At 45.0% G+C, this 17098-nt stretch overlaps 1 protein-coding gene across 2 annotated transcripts in view; it reads right to left on the bottom strand.

Annotated features, from left to right (window-relative positions):
• ANXA4 (annexin A4) overlaps positions 1 to 9663 on the bottom strand; it is a 76642-nt gene extending 66979 nt beyond the window's left edge. Inside the window, exon 1 of one of the 2 annotated variants that reach the window (XM_047745444.1) lies at positions 9515 to 9663. The gene's annotated coding sequence lies outside the window, so the exon portion shown is untranslated. The remainder of the gene's footprint in view (positions 1 to 9514) is intronic. The other variant, XM_047745443.1, reaches the window with a different exon arrangement.
• Positions 9664 to 17098: the final 7435 nt, after the last annotated feature.

Consider the following 17098-nt stretch of genomic DNA (forward strand, 5'->3'; position numbering starts at 1 on the left):
TGACAGAGAAAGAGAGACCACAAGCAGGCAGAGAGGCAGGCAGAGAGAGAGAGGGGAGGAAGCAGGCTCCCCCCTGAGCAGAGAGCCCAACGTGGAGCTTGATCCTAGGACCCTGGGATCATAACCTGAGCTAAAGGCAGATAACCCACTGAGCCACCCAGGTCCCCTAACAATCACTTCTAATAGGCTGATAGAAGGACGCTCCAGCACACTACTGGGAGACAGAATAGTAAAGAAAGCAAGATTTTTTTCAAATTGTGACAAAATAAACATAATAAAGTTTCGCATTTTAACCAGTTTTAAGTGTATAATTCAGTGGTATTTTTTTAAAAGATTTATTTATTTATTGAAGAGAGAGAGCATGAGTAGGAGGGGTGGAGACAGAGGGAGAAAAGCACACTCCCTGTTAAGCAGGGAGCCCAATGTGGGGCTTGATCCCATGACCCCAAGACCCCGAGACTTTGACCAGACCCAAAATGAAGAGTTGGACATTCAACTCACTAAGCTACCCAGGCGCCCCAATTCAGTGGTATTAATTACATTCACCATGTCATGCAACCATCCCCACTATCCATTTCCAGAATTCTTCCATCATCCCAAACAGAAACTCTGTACCCGTTCAATAATAACTCCCCATTTCTCCCTTACTTCAGCCCCTGCTAACCATCACTCTACTTCTTGTCTCTGAATTTGGCTAGTAGGCATGTCATATGTGGAACCGTATTAGATTTCAACTTGTGTGTCTCAGTAATTTTACAACCATGCCTGGCCGGGAGGGAGGGTGTGTGGGTGTCACTCCACCCTCTCAGTTCCAAGGAATAAGCCTTCCATAGATTCACCAAAGCACAGAAAACACAGGGAATCCAGTCTCCTCCTCTAGGAGGCCCCAGGACAGCTATAATAGGGAGCTCAAGAGAACCTGGAAAGAGTAGAATATGCCAAGTCCACAATTACGTTTATCTTTTCAATAAATAATAGACCAGTATTTCAACCTAAAAGAAGTTCATACAATTCAGTGTTTATAAAAGTGTGGTTTCCAGACCAATCATCAGAAACTGGGAACTTGTTAAAAGTGCACATTCTTGGGCCCAACACCACACCTACAAAACTCTGAGGGTAGGGTCTAGCAATTTGGTTTGTAAGAAGCCCACCACGTGATTTTTGTTGTTGTTGTTGTTTTTTAAGATTTTATTTATTTATTTGACAGACAGAGATCACAAGTAGGCAGAGAGGCAGGCAGAGAGACAGGTGCAAGTGGGCACCCTGCTGAGCAGAGAGCCCAATGTGGGGCTCAATCCCAGGACCCTGAGACCATGACCTGAGCAGGTGAGAGGCTTAACCCTCCAAGCCACCTAGGCAGGTGATTCTGATGCATTCTCAAATTTGAGAACTACTGCTCTACAGTAATGATTCTAGATTCTAACTACTGATGCTCAAAAAGGTCCTCAGAATGCTCCATGGTCATTCCTAAGTGTAGATTTCCATTCCTGATCATACATCAAGTGAATATAAGGGAATGGGGGTAAAAAACAGGAAAAATTATATTAATGGGAAGAGTCACAATTAACACTTTTAAAAAATATTTGTATAGGGCGCCTGGGTGGCTCAGTGGGTTAAGCCGCTGCCTTCGACTCAGGTCATGATCTCGGAGTCCTGGGGCTACCAGGAAGGCTTACCAAGAGGCTTCAGAGAAAGACTTCTTCCAGATTAAAAAGAGATTAGCCTTCCTTCTTTCTTCTGGACTTGGATGCTATCAGGACACCGTGTCTGGAGCTATGCTTCAAAAGGATCCTAATTGTAATATAGACTGTAAGACACCTAACATGATACCTAGGAAAAGTTCTCAAATTTTAGTGTGCAGCAAAAGCACCTGAGGAGTGTTTAGACATACAGATTTTAGGGATGCTGTACTCAAGAACATGAATCAGTAAATCTCGGATAGGGCCCAAAGACCTTATTGAACCCATTTTCAATAAGCACCCCAGGTGATCCCCCTCACATCCTGTTCCGGGCCCTGGTTCTCACACAGGTGGTCCCTGGATGAGACCCCAGTTCCAAAACTGCGGCTCACCAGGTGTACAGACCTACTCATAGTCCTTCCTTAAATATTGATTTTGCCTCATCAGGTATCAGGCATTGTGACAGAAACAAAGATGGAGGAAACAGTATCTTGCTATCAAGGAGCTTTGTAAGCTAGTAAGACAAACAGCCGATCCAAAGACAAAGCAGCAGGTGCTAACTATTGTCAAGAGTTGCAAGGTAGGAGACGGGAGACTGAGCCCGTCCCCACCTGCCCCACCCCTAGTCAAATGTTCTCATTTGACTTAGGCTTCCAATGACAGATTTCAAGAGTGAAAGGTTTTGCTGGCAGAGAGAGAACAGTAAAAATGAAGCTTCAGCTATGATTTGGAAAACACTTCATTTGGAGTGGGGCTGGAGACTTAAACCCGGAAGAGAGTGGTAGAAGACAAAATTCTGGAAAGGTGATTTTCACAAATGGGTCATTTTGTGACAGGTTGAGCTTGGACACTGGACTCAATTTTCTAGGCCATGGGAAATCATACATTCATTCAGCACACACAGTGACACACACCCTCTGTGCTAGGCCACGGGATGGGGGCTGTGTAGTTCCTGCCCTCAGAGGAGCTCAGAGATGAGGGGGTGGCCCAGACTGGATATCAGACACAGTAAGGCGTGAACATTCCTGTGACGGGAGAATCACAGGGAAAGAGGAGTATCCATACTGGAGAGGCCCCTCACTCAGATTAAGTCAAATGGGGAAGAAGACTGTGTCCATGCCGAACCTTGAACGGTTGGCCATGTGTAGGACAGGGAAATAGGGAGTCTTGTTTCTCTAAGGCTCAGTCTCTGCCTTGATTTCCTTCCTGGTACCCAGCACTTCCATTTTATTAAAACAAAACATGCATTAGAGAAATGTGCTAAGCAGCAGAACAGATGCAAAGGAAAATGAAGATCTACCATAGGGGACGGTAGTTCTGACTGTGGACCCTCCAGGACCTGTCCCCCAAGACTGATTGGTCCTGTCCCCCACAGGCCTACAGAATGACCTTAATTTCTGAGGGCCCTCCCACTCTCCCATCTGGAACTAGCCCTGTTCTCATCAACAGGCCATACTTCCAGTGAGTAAGAGCCTGCCTTTGTCATCCCTGTGCCTGTACATAAATCTCTCCTCTCCCACCCCCAAGAAGCCTCCTCTGACTGCCCATGATGGAGTTAGGCGTACCTCCTCTATTGTTCTGTGGTCTGTGCAAAGTGTACCAAATCATGTATCATACAGTCCTATGAGTTTTGAATTATTGATCTGCTTGTTTACCTCCCTAAGGAGAGGGTCTGTGTTTTACCTTCGAATCTCTAGGGCCTGTCACATTATATGATAGATGGGTGGCCCTGTATTCGTTGGACAGGAGCTGCTGACATCCTGCCTTGCACCTGAAGCCCCTTCCCCCAAAGGGCTGGGCTGTCTCCCCTGCCTTTAAATGCTGCCCCAAGTCTTGCTACCACCTGGCTGGGCCCCCGGGATCGAGAGCAGCACATTGTCTTGGTTCATATCTGCTACATTCCTCACTCACTTACCGCATGGGACCCCCTGGATATTTAGAATGACCCAGGAGGCATCAAGTTCATCTCAGACAAGTGGTACGGACACAGGTTTCTACCTCTCCCCACCGAAAGAGTCCAGCCCCACAGCCAGCTTAAACTCCCAGCCCTGCCTTTTCAGGCTGATTCCCCATTCTTTTTTTTCTTTTTTTAAGATTTTATTTATTTCTTTATTTGACGAGAGATACAGCAAGAGAGGGAACACAAGCAGGGGGAGTGGAAGATGGAGAAGCAGACTTCCCGCTGAGCAGGGAGCCCGACACAGGGCTCAATCCCAGGACCCTGGGATCATGACCTGAGCCAAGGCAGATGCTTAACTGACTGAGCCACCCAGGGGCCCCCCGATTCCCCGTTCTTACTGCACTATGTAGGACAACAGGGTGGTAGAGCACAGGAAGTTGAACCAGACTGCCAAATTCAAACCCTGACTCTACCATTTGCATGCAGCATGTGACCTCCAGCAAATTACTGAACCCGATTGTGCCTCAGTTTCCTCACTTACTCAATGGGGATGATAATGGGAGCACCCACGTATTATGGATGAAAATTTAGTAAATAACATTCCAGTTGTTTGGCACAGGGCCAGGCTCCTAGGAAACACCAGCAAACATCAGCTATTCATATCTGTGACATGGACCCTCCAACAGGAAGAAGCAGGGGCCTCACAGACTAAGATATAGTCTAGCTCTGAAGCCAAGGCCAGACCCCTCAGTACCATAGATCTGATAGCACCGCTGGGACTTTGACCAAGGGCCCTGCCCTAGCAAGTCTATCTAGTCTACAGGCTGGGACTTATCCCATCTACTCCTGTCTCTGTTTCTGCAGCTAAAAAACATATGGAACTTATCAGACCAAGTAAATTCAGGGCTTTCGCCACCAGGCAGTTCAAAGCACCTTACATTCTTTTTGGAACTAGGTGGAGTGCAGCCAAATGAAAAATCAGCCCAATTGAAATGTATGAGAAACGAGCGATTGCTATTATAGCTCACTGGAGACCGAAGCATCATTGCGTATTGGCTCTTTGCATACAAATAAGAAAATATAGGGACACCTGGGTGGCTCAGTAGGTTAAAGCCTCTGCCTTTAGCTCGGGTCATGATCCCGGGGTCCTGGGATCGATATCGGGCTCTCTGCTCGGCGGGGAGCCAGCCTCCCCCTCTTTTTCTGCCTGACTCTCTGCCTACTTGTGATTTCTGTCAAATAAACAAAATCTTTAAAAAAAAATTAAAAAAAAAGAAAATATATGATCATGTATTAATTTTGAAGTTGGAAAATTTGATAATATATATTTATTTTCCATTTCTACTTCATTCTCCCTCTTCAAATGGGTAAGTGATATCTGTAACTCTATGTTTTAAAAATTGATAATATGTGAATATTATTTTAAAAATCAAATAATACAAAATGGTATAAAGTGATAAATCTGGATGAACTTTGGCCCCCCCCACCTTGTTGTGGCAACCACTGTGATAATTTTCCTGTACACACTATCAGAAATATTTAATGCGTTAACAAGCATATAGACAATAGTCTCCATCATTCTTACAAAAAAGTAGTAGCATACTACGCAATCCTATATTTTACTTTTTTAAAAAAAAGATCTTATTTATTTGACAGAGAGAAATCACAAGTAGGTAGAGAAGCAGGCAGAAAGAGAGGGGGAAACAGGCTCCCTGCTGGGCAGAGAGCCCCATGCGGGGCTTGGTCCCAGGACCCTGAGATCATGACCTGAGCCGAAGATAGAGGCTTAACCCACTGAGCCACCCAGGAGCCCCTATATTTTACTTTTTTAAAAAAAGTGTTTTTTAAAAAGATTCTTTGATATCATCCAAATCTGTTCCTGTCAACCTGCATCATTTTTTAAAATATATTTTTTAATTTTATTTTTTATAAACATATATTTTTATCCCCAGGGGTACAGGTCTGTGAATCGCCAGGTTTACACACTTCACAACACTCACCACAGCACATACCCTCCCCAATGTCCATAACCCTACCCTCCAGCCCCCCTCCCCCCATCAACCCTCAGTTTGTTTTGTGAGATTAAGAGTCACTTATGGTTTGTCTCCCTCCCAATCCCATCTTGTTTCATTTACTCTTCTCCTACCCCCTTAATCCCTCATGTTGCATCTCCTCTCCCTCATATCAGGGAGATCATATGATAGTTGTCTTTCTCAACCTGCATCATTTTTTAACAGCTGCACAATACTGCACTGAATGGATGTTCCATAATTTAACCACCCCTTGGTGATAGATATTTGGTTCTTTTCCAATCTGTTGCTATAAACAATGCTGCAATGTATATATATCCTTGTACACAGGCCTCTACACACATATCCAAGTATATCTTTATGATAAATTCAGAATTCAAATTGCTAGAACAAAGGCAAATCCATTCTAAAATTTTGACAAGCCACCAAATTTCAGGGCAATTCCATCTACGTACCTGCTAGGTACCATGATTGGGTTTGGACAGGTGTCCATCCCCTTGAAATTATACGAACAATGTCAAATAAGTGTTTCTTTTCCTCAAGAGACAATCCATAGCTTTACTGAGATTCTCAAAGGGGTATGTAACTAATAAGGATGAGAAGTACTGAGTCAAACATATTCTTGTATAGCATCCAAAATCATCGACAGCAGAAGTTGAAGCAAGGTAGGACCCAGAAAAGACCTTCCTAAATGCTCCCTGGAGAGACTTGAGAGGGAGGATGCCAGGGACTGATTATACCAGTGGGGCTGTATCTAGTAAGGACTTCCTACAGGGGAGATGACTCAAGTACACATAAATCAGGAGAACTTGTTCTCACTCACAAACCAGTTAGTTTCTGGTAATAATCTATGTTAGTTTCTGGTAATAATCTAATGCTACCTCTGATAGGGGGACAGTACAGGAGGGATGAGAGCCTTAACCCAGAGAAATGAATCCACAGGGCAGGAAGGTCTTTCTACTGGACCTGACAAAAGGCCACTCTTGGGACCTGTAGCCCTGTTATAAGTCGGGCCATTCATACTGTAGGCCTTAAAGGATTAATGATGGGGGGGGGGGGGTTTGATGAAGGTGTTTTCTAGAGCAAATTATAGTCTGGCCTATAGCTGCAATTTATCCCTCCAGCTGATTGCGGTTCATTCTGCTAAGAACATTCCCTCGGGTTCTTTGTCTAGCAATCTGGACCAAGAAGCAATATGGCAATTTACTGACCTCAAACATCTTGAACCTTTAAAAACAATTCTTCAAAGGTGATGGTTTAGGTTCCTGTAGCAAAAGCTCTTAGTCCAGTGCAGACACAACTGAACACTAACAAGCTACTCCCAATAAAACAAGCAACAGACCTTACAAATCCTAAATTCCTAGGTACATTATTCTTAATATAGTAATCCATCTCAGGTTCAATTAAGTTTTAAAAATAAACAAAGCCTCTTTGGTTTAAACCCTCTATTTGGTCTAGGGGTGTCAAACATTGTAAAACTATGGGGGGAAGTTCATGTGATAGGGCGTAATAAAAAGCTGTCCTTGAGAATGGGAACAATGTCAGCTTTTACCACATTATTTACAGCATGACAACAGGCCCAAGTTCCTTGAAGTCCCATGTTTTCGTTAATACTTTACTCAATTTATCAAGCATGCATATATTCATATAAGTCTTTCTAAAGCTTAGTTTCTCAAAGCAAGGTCCAAGAAACATCTGAATCACAATCATCCAGGGAACCTATTAAATATGCATTCTCCTGGGCCCAATTCTGTCACATTGGATGAGAATCAGGGGTGAGTGGCATTAAGAATATGCATGTTGTCGAGCTTCCTGAGGAATTCTGATGTACCCTGAAGTGACGAAGCCAGGACTTTAGAGGTCATCTTAGTTTAACCTTCCACCCTTAACAGCCCCATCCAAAAGGGGCTACAAGGCCCCCGCCTAAACACCACTTGCTGAGAAAGCTCTCCATCTCCAAGTCCACCCAGCCTAGGGGTTTCAAAAGCCATACTCTTACGTCCAGCAGAATGCACCATCCAACCCAGCTCTGCCCAACACCACAAGGAGTAAGTTTATTCTCTGGTCCACATGCCAAGTCCCTCAAGAATTGAGGGCCATTAACTTGTGTCCCCTCACCCACCTCATCTGTAAAACAAGGTTAGGAACCCTACCGCAAGTTGAAATAACAATTAAATGAGGAACTAAGGATGACTTATTCAAAGTTCCTCCAGGTAGGACATGGTGGCACCCACTGTCTCCATAGTAGCCCTAATTTTAGTGAGAGCAAACCCTCAAGGGCTAGGTTTGGGCCAAATCACAGCCCCCAAATATTTTAAGTTTCTTGTTTTATAATAAAACATATAAATTCTGAATTCTACTCCAAAATATATCTGGTTGTTTTTAATCTCAAAGATCGAGGTAAGAGTGACCCCCCCAATCCCAGGCCCTTGGTTTATTCTGAAGCTTCAGTTATTCCCTGGTAGTGCCTGGCACTCATTATTGAAGAAGACTGGGCTTCCCTGACAAGCAGAAGATCAGGATGGGGAAAACAAATAAGTGGAGAGACATAAAGAAATGGGCCAAAGGCCATAAGTCTGAGGGTAACCAGGGACCTCATTCTTCAGATGCTGAGAACTGGTGTGACTTGACTGTACATGTTACTCTCTAACTTGCTTTCAGAGAAAAATGATCCCTAGCCAAATATTAAAATATTTAGGAGGGAAATTCACATATGTCCTTGATCTAATAGTCATGTGCCTGTGTGTGTGTGTGTGTGTGTGTGTGTGTTTCCCCCAAAACAACAGAAATCTGGCCTGAGCTGAATCTAAGGGATCTGGCCTTGACCAGATAGGGCTGGGCTCTGGGAAGGAAGCCCATTTTGGGTGGCTGTGATTACCCATCTCATTCCTGCTTCCTTCTCTCCTGCTTCCCCTTCCACCTGTGTCTTCTGAGAATTCCCTGGTAAGGAAAGGGCTAAGGTTTGGCAATCAGAAGTGTTACCTGCAATGTAAGGAGGAGGTGGGATGGGTAATTTGGAGGGGGTGACCCTATCCATTCTTTCCACTGTCAGCTGGAGAAAGCAGAGGCCCACGTGTCATGGAAGGTGTGGGTTACTCAGTGCTGCTCACAAACGCGCATCACCCCAGAGAGCACTTATAGGGGGCCAGATTGTTGAAAAGCAAAAGCCTCTTTGGCCCCATAGACTCCCGCTAGTCAAAGCCAAGACAAAACAGTGAGCTGGCCCCTGGCAGACTCAAGTCATAGATCTCATAAGAATAACATATTCCCGGGGCATCTGGGTGGCTCAGGTCATGATCTCCGGGTCTTGGGATCAAGCCCTGAATCGCTCTCTGCTCGGCAGGGAGCCTGCTTCCCCCTCTATCTCTGACTGCCTCTCTGCCTACTTGGGATCTCTGTGTGTCAAATAAATAAATAAAATCCTTAAAAAAAAAAAAAAGAATAACAGATTTCCATACGCCAGCCAGACATTCTACTGACGGCATTAGATACATGAGGAGAGAAAGGGTAAGAAACTAGGAAAACTGAGTAAGTGTCTTAAAAGGAGAAAAGAAAGAAGTAAAAAGAAAACTTGGGTATTAGACTGAGCCAGCTGCAAGGAGTACTAACTCAGTCCTTTCTTGTTAATGCCTGAAGCCACCACAGTTCTTGGCACATGAACTCAATAAATAACCGCTGTGGTCTCCGACCCGTCTCCATTCTGAGCTGTATAAACTGCTCCTTCTGGACCGTGCCGGGGGATACCCGCCCGGGTTGCCGGCGCCCGCTCCACCCTTTGGCCGCCCAAGCCCCGCCCGCAGGCCGGCGGCGGGCACCCGCTCCTGGGCGCGGCACAGGGCTGTCCCCCCGAGGGTGCTGCGACCCCTTCCCCGAGCCCAGGATCCCCGGCCCGGGTCCCCCCTTACCGCTCGAGCCGAGATGGGGTGCCACTCGTCCCCCGCGGCCGGTCAGATCACACCCTAGAGGGGCCGGGCAGCGGGTCTTATCCCGGACGGACCCGCCCCACTTCGGGGTGGAGACTGAGTCCGAGTTCCTGGTTGTCCCTCTGCACACGGGACCGGAAAATCCTCCGGGTGGGGTGGGGTGGGGTGGGGTGGGGGCGAAGCGCACCTGGAGCTTGGGCCCGGGACTGCAGCGCCTGGCGCCTAGCTGGAATCCAGCCTTGCCCCTGAGCCTGGGGCTGCGTCCCCGGCACGTGCCCGCGCCCCGCCGGGGACCGGACACGCAGTCCAGGCTCTGCGGTCTCGTCGCCCTCCCGGGTAGCACCGCCTGCCCCGCCCCGTCCAGCCCCGCGCCTCCCTCCGCGGACTCCGAGCACTGGGACTTTCCGGGTCTGCGGCTCCCAGGCGTCCCAACACTCTCGGAGGTGCGAGTATCCGCCCTGCGGCCGCGGGGGCCGGAGTCCCGCCGCGAATCACAGCTTCCTCCCGGGGAAGCTGCATTTTCTCTCGCTCTGTCTGGGCCAGAGCAGTGGGGAGTGAAATCACCAAGGCACATTGTTTCTCTCTTGCACATTAAAACAAATACCCACCAAAAGGCCCCAGCAGCTCCCCATCTCCCTTGAGGAAATGGAGTTCCCTTTCCTTTGGAAGGAGACCTTCGGGAATAGGAGTGCAGAGCAGCTTTTTCTCTCCTCCCCAGTAAATGACCAGGGTTTGGAACTGGTGGGTAGCCCCTAGGTTCGGCCCGGGAGCGGTGCTCAGGCGGTGTAGACCAGTTGTGTGCGTTCGTTTCTGCCTCCCCGAGTGACGCTGGCCTCTTGAAGGCACCTACTAAGCCTAGGTCGTCCTGGCACACGTGCCTAGTATCGGTTTCAGCACATAGTATGTCTTTGGTGCTTGCAGAATGAATCCTTTGAGCCTACCCGCAAATTCGGATATTATTTAACAGAGGGTGGGTAGCTTGGGGGAGTGTGTTTGCTATCCAATAGACCAAAATCCAAGTGGCTACTGCACCCTTAAAGCCAGAGAGGTAACTTTAAATCGGGAGGATTTAGTAAAAGGAGGTTTGACATGGTCTTTTAAGAACATGGATTTTAAAATCAGAGTGGTTTAGATTCTAGACCTTGTTCTGCCCCTTTTCTCTGATAACTTTGATAACTTAAAGTTTCTAGCTTCAGTTTATGAACTAATCTAGAGGAAACAAAATCGGGATGAAAAAGAATGAAACAGGATCATTCATTCCCTCAGAGTAATTAGAGAGACTATTGCATTCCTTAAAAACTAACAATTAGGGGCGCCTGGGTGGCTCAGTTGGTTGGGTGTCTGCCTTTGGCTCAGGTCATGATCTCAGGATCCTGGGATCAGCCCCGCATGGGGCTCTCTGCTCAGCAGGAAGCCTGCTTCCCCCTCTCTCTCTGCCTGCCTCTCTGCCTACTTGTGATCTCTCTCTCTGTCAAATAAATAAATAAAATCCTTAAAAAAATAAATAGTAACAATTAGGCTACTCTAAAAATAAATAAAAGGTTTGAGAATGGAGCTGATGCTCTCTGCCAAGATCACCTTTGCCAGGCAGGTACATCTAGCTCACAACCACCCTTTTCTCCTATAAATGCCCTCACACAGGGTTGAGGAGCCACAGTCCAAAGCTAACTTTCTGGGTACAAAAGGTCAGAAGTAAATTTGTGATACCCTTCCTATTCTAGAGCTCCTGTGGGCTTGGACTGGAGCTAAATTTCTATAGAAACCACATCCGTGCTCTGCTGCTCCTTTGCACTCTCCTGCTCGTGTCAAGTACAGGGTTTCCCGAGAATGAGCCCATAAAGTTAAGCACTTACACAAGAATCTCTATCTCGGTCTCTGCTTCTAGGGAGACTGATCTAAGACAGAGTATTAAAAAAATTAATATCATTGTTGAAATTAAAGACTCAAAGGAGACTTTTTAAAAAAAATTGTATTTTTTTTTTAATTTCTTTTCAGTGTTCCAGAATTCATTGTTTATGCACCACACCCAGTGTCCTCCATAATACCCACCACCAGGCTCACCCAACCTCCCACTCCTCTCCCCTCCAAAACCCTCAGATTATTTTTCAGAGATCCATCTCTCATGGTTCGTCTTCCCCTCAAATTTTCCCCAACTCACTTCTCAAAGGAGCCTTTAAAGATAGCAGAATGAACACATGCCTTTGCCTCCCCTCTCTCTTGAAATTCAAACAAAACAAGAGCAGATTTTTTTTTTTAAATCTCACAAGAACAATTAACGAGAGAAGAAAAAGAACGAGATTTTGGAAGGTGGAAAGCAGATAGACCTAGATCATGGACCTAGCAGACCTGAGAAAAGGGGACTCCTGAGCCCAGAGTAGATCAAGCCAGGTCAAGCAGGTCAAGAAGTGACATAGTATGGCAGAACTTCTCAGACTATGTAGGTCTTGCTACATCAGGGCGCTTCTGAAAGTGGTTATAGACTTAAGAATAGAAACAGCGGATTTTGTCTAAGTCTCTGGAATTCCCAAGACCACACCGCGGCCACCACCCCCTCCCACTTTGTAAAAGATTGAAACCATATCTCTGGAGGGCATAAGGCAGAGGGTCTCCTGAATGAGGCATACCAGGCGTAGTCAAGTTGTTCTGGTTATTTAAGTCTCCCTCCCAAAGTACCTCAAAACTTGGGGACTTTAAACAACCACCATTTTATGGTATCTCATGATCTCGTGGGTTGGGCAATTCTCTGTTCCACATGACATCAACAAAGGTCACCTAGTGGTATTCAGCTGACAGGGAGGTCAGTCTGGAGGCTTCACTCACATGTTTGGTATCATGGCAAGGGGAGCTGGGAGGCTGGCCTTGGCTGGCATCTGACTAAGCATGCTCTCTCCACATGGCAGTTCCGGGGCTGTATTTCCTACACGGAGACTCAGGCTCCCAGAAAGGATGCTCCAAGAGACCCAGGAAGTAGTAGACTTCTTACCACCTAGGTTCAGAAGCCCCTGAATGTTATTTCCATTACATCCTATAGGTCATGCAAATCAATAAGGCTAGCCCAGACTCAAGGGAAGGGGAATTGGGCTCCAACCCTGAATGGGGGGACTAACAAAAATTTTGCAGTGTTAAATAACAAAAACTCAGTGATGTACATTTTAAAGATCCCCTTGGCTTTATTAATTGCTTCATGAATCAGGCAGCTCCCTATCTAGCAATGAGACGGGAACTCCAAAGGGCTACAGAAAGGGAAAGATTGTTAAAGGTAGGGCGAGAGTGGAAAAAAGGAAATTATTAGCAAAGAATCCATTGTTTTAGAGAAGGTTGCCCTCCTAAGGGGAACAGATGAGGTCTATCAGTAAATTTCCTAGTGTTAATCAGGAAATTCCATGACTGGTTAAAGGTTACGTTCCTGGGGGTGGGGGTCTGGTAGAACTGCAGTCAGGTTAGGTCTTAAGTCTTGGTTTAATGACTTGGGGGCTCATCCTAAGTGATGTCATTTTGGGCCTGTGGTTTTCTATTTAAACAGCGGCCACCCTTAGCAAGGGAAATCGCACTGAAATTGAGTATCCATATGAAACTTAATATGAGGAATATTGAGCTGGTCAGTGTTCTTCCTTATGTGGTTTCTCCACTACCGGCAGCCAGAATGTGGAGTTTGGAATATTCTTCCTTGGGGAGAGTAAAGACCTACAAAGACCATCAGGTACTCCATGAAACTAGAGCAACCCTTTAGTGAACTTATCCTAGTGAAGTCCTACCCACCTGCACATAGCGTCCAGGTCACATTTAAGATCTCACTTTTAGGGGTGCTAGATAAAATCGAGGACACCTAGTTAAATGGAATTCCAGGTAAACAATAAATAATTCTTTACTGAAGTATAGAATACTTACATGCCATAGGTATGTCCTAAATATTGCATAGGATACACTGAGCCAAAACATTGTTTATCTAAAATTCAAATTTAACTATATATCCTGTTTCGTTTCGTTTTGCTAAATCTGACACTCTTCAATAAGAGCAGATAGCTGAAAGTCATCAGAATTTAAGAGAAGGATCTGACATAAATCAGAACAGGAAAAAAGAAACTTCAAAGAAACAGAGTATGTAGAGAGAGGAAAACTTCTAAAAATCTATTATCAATTTCCCTTGAGAAATAAAAAGAACTAGAATAAAAACAGAATAGAGTCTCTAAAAAAATGAACACTCAGCACCAAACTGAGTTCTTGTAAATTAAAAACATGATAGCAAGGGGGCACCTGGGTGGCTCAGTTGGCTAAGTGTCTGCCTTCGGCTCAGGTCCTGATCCCAGGGTTCTGGGATCGAGCCCTGCATCAGACTCCCTGCTCAGTTGAAAGCCTGCTTCTCCCTCTCCCACTCCCCCTGCTTGTGTTCTCTCTCTCTTACTCTCTCTGATAAGTAGTAAAATCTTTAAAAAAATATATAGCAAAAATGAAAAACTCAGTACAGTGGTAAGAAGACAAAATTAAGGAAATATCCTAGGATGTATAGACAAAAGGCAAAAAGGAGAGAAAGATAAGAATATTTGAAAACCAGTCCAAGACATCTGGGAAATAGAGAAGAAATCAATTAAATAATCCAGTTATATATTTTTAGAACTACAGGATATTGCTACCTGAAACCAGCTTTGCCTCTTGGTGAGTGTCGAGACAAAAGACACAACCAATCCATAATCTAGGAAAAGAAAGTGTTTTACTTGTAACATGTAAAAGAGAACATCGGGTGGATATTTCCCACCGTAGTGTCTCCTGAAGAGTGGGGGATGTTATAAGTTAAGCGCTCACACATATTCATGCAAGGGTTTGTGCAATGAGGAATTAGGCAGGGATTTGGGGTAAAGGTCATTTTAAGGGAATAGAGTCCAACATCTGAAGCTAATGATGTACTATAAGTTGGCCAATTGAATTTCAATTAAAAAAGATAAGAGAGTCCAGGTCAAAGTCACAAGCTGGCAAGGGTCAGCGTCATCAATTCTCTGGCTCCAGTTGGTCTGGTATCTCAGCACTCAAAGAAGTTTAATATCCAGGGGTGCCTGGGTGGCTCAGTCATTAAGCAGCTGCCTTCAGCTCAGGTCATGATCCTAGAGTCCTGGGATCGAGCCCCACATCAGTGGGGAAGCCTACGTCTCCCTCTTCCACTTTCCCTTCTTGTGTTCCCTCTCTCACTGTGTCTCTCTGTCAAATAAATAAATAAAATCTTTAAAAAAAAAAAAAAAGAAGTTTAAGATCCTGCAAAGAAGAACTACAACAGGCCAGTCTTCATTTTTGAATTAGCCCTGTGAGTTTTACACTGATTTATTGTCCCTGATATGATTATATTATCTACTGGCCTAAGAGTGACTGATCTTACATTCTTTTTTTTTTTTTAAGATTTTAAAAAAATTTTTTATTTATTTAACAGACAGAGATCACAAGTAGGCAGAGAGGCAGGCAGAGAGAGAGGAAGGGAAGCAGGCTCCCTGCTAAGCAGAGAGCCCAATGCGGGGCTCCATCCCAGGACCCTGCGACATGACCTGAGCTGAAGGCAGAGGCTTTAACCCACTGAGACACCCAGGCGCCCCTTGATCTTACATTCTTTCACAAGGTAGTGGGGGGCCTGAAATGACGTTTCTTATGTCAAGAAACCTATGTCTGTCTTTTTTCTGAACACCCCTAATTCTTTCTGCTTACTGTTGTGCCCGAGTTGTCGTGTCCGAGAGACCAAGGAGCCAAGCACCGATGCAATCACACGAGGGTTTATTCGACAAGCTTAAGCTTGGGCCCAAGAATACCCGACGCAGCGGAGTAGGGACTTGGACCCGGAGCTTAGTTAAGGCAGGGGTATTTATGGGTTCCTGTTACTAAAGCAGGGTAGGGGGGGGTCTCTGGAACCAAAGCAGGGTGGGGCTTCCTGGAACTAAAGTAGGGTGGGGCTCCTTAGAACTAAAGTATAGTAGGGGAAAGTTCAGCCCTTGGGCACAGGGGTCTGAGATGGCTGTACTTATGCTAAGGCTAAACCTGAGGTGGGATGTCCTTGATTTTTCTCAGCCTCCACACTTACAAGTTAAGTTTCCACATTGAAAGTGCACATTGAACCCAGCACAATGGACAAAAACAGAATCACATCAAGGTATATCATGATAACATTTCAGAAGACCATGGAAACAGAGAAGATCTGACAAACATCCAGAGGGAAAAATGAGGTTGCGTAACTGGAGGGAAGGGGTAGAATTTCTTCTGCCTTTCAAGGTCCTTCGAGCTGGACTAAGAATCAAATCGACATGAGACAGATTAACACAAGAAAGTCAAATTTAATAGCATACATACAGGAAATCCACACAGACATGAGAATTCCAAAGATAGGGAGGCTATGAGTCTGAGGATACAAAGGGGAGAAAGACCATTAGCAGGAAGGTGAGAGGAGATATTTGGAAAACAAAAGTTGCCCTATTATGTAGGTAAGTTTCTCAAGTAAAGAGGAAATCTGTTAATAGCTTTCTTCCTAGTACGGGCAGGCAGCTGGGGGAGAGGTAAAGAGCTTTTCTCAAATCAGCTGGGTTTTGATTGCTTTTAACTCCAAATAACGTTTGTGCCAAGCAGCCATCTTGGAGCAACCTGCCATTGACCCTTACAATACAAAGGATCAATGGGGCACCTGGGTGGCTTAGTGGGTTAAAGCCTCTGCCTTCAGCTCGGGTCATGATCCCAGGGTCTTGGGATCAAGCCCCACATCGGGCTCTCTCCTCAGCAGGGAGCCTGCTTCCTCCTCTCTCTCGCTCTGCCTGCCTCTGCCTACTTGCGATCTCTATCTGTCAAATAAATAAATAAAATCTTTAAAAAAAAAAAAAAACAAAAAAAAAACAAAGGATCAAGAACCAGAATGGCATCATATTTCTCCATAGCAACACATCAAACTGAGAGACTATGGAATAATGCCTTTACAATTCTGAGAGACAATTATTTCCAGCATAGATTCTCATAGCCACTCAAGCTATTGGTCAAGCATAGGGGTAAATAAAGTTATTTTTAGCCATGCAAGATTTCAAAAAGTTGATCTTCTGTCTATCTTTTCTTGGGAAGCTTTCAGATGGTATGTTCCATTGAAACAAGTAGGTAAACCAATATATTTTTTTAAGTTATTGAATAGTACAGTAGACAATTGAAACTGAATGGCAGGGAAGATTGTTCAGTGGACACTATCGTTATTGATCTCTAATTCTCTGTAACTGTAGAGTATAGCTAACATCTATATAAGCACTTACTATGTGCTGGTCACTATTTCAGGTACTTTAGATATACAGTTTTAGTCAATAAATCCTCACAACAGCTCTATCGGTTAGATACTCACAGAGAGTAGGTGTCAAGTATTACTATTGATGGTATACAGTCATTTATTAATTCAACAAAATTGTGTCAAACTTCCTGTGACAGAGTGTATTGGCCCAAGAAAAGCAACACGTTGTGTGGTTCTCAAGGCTGAGTCTTTATTTATTTTTTTTAAGACTTTATTTATTTATTTGACAGACAGAGATCACAAGTAGACGGGGTGGGGGAGAAGCAGGCTCCCCGCTG

This window comes from Lutra lutra, chromosome 9 (assembly GCF_902655055.1).
Source record: "Lutra lutra chromosome 9, mLutLut1.2, whole genome shotgun sequence".
Classification (NCBI taxonomy): domain Eukaryota; kingdom Metazoa; phylum Chordata; class Mammalia; order Carnivora; family Mustelidae; genus Lutra; species Lutra lutra.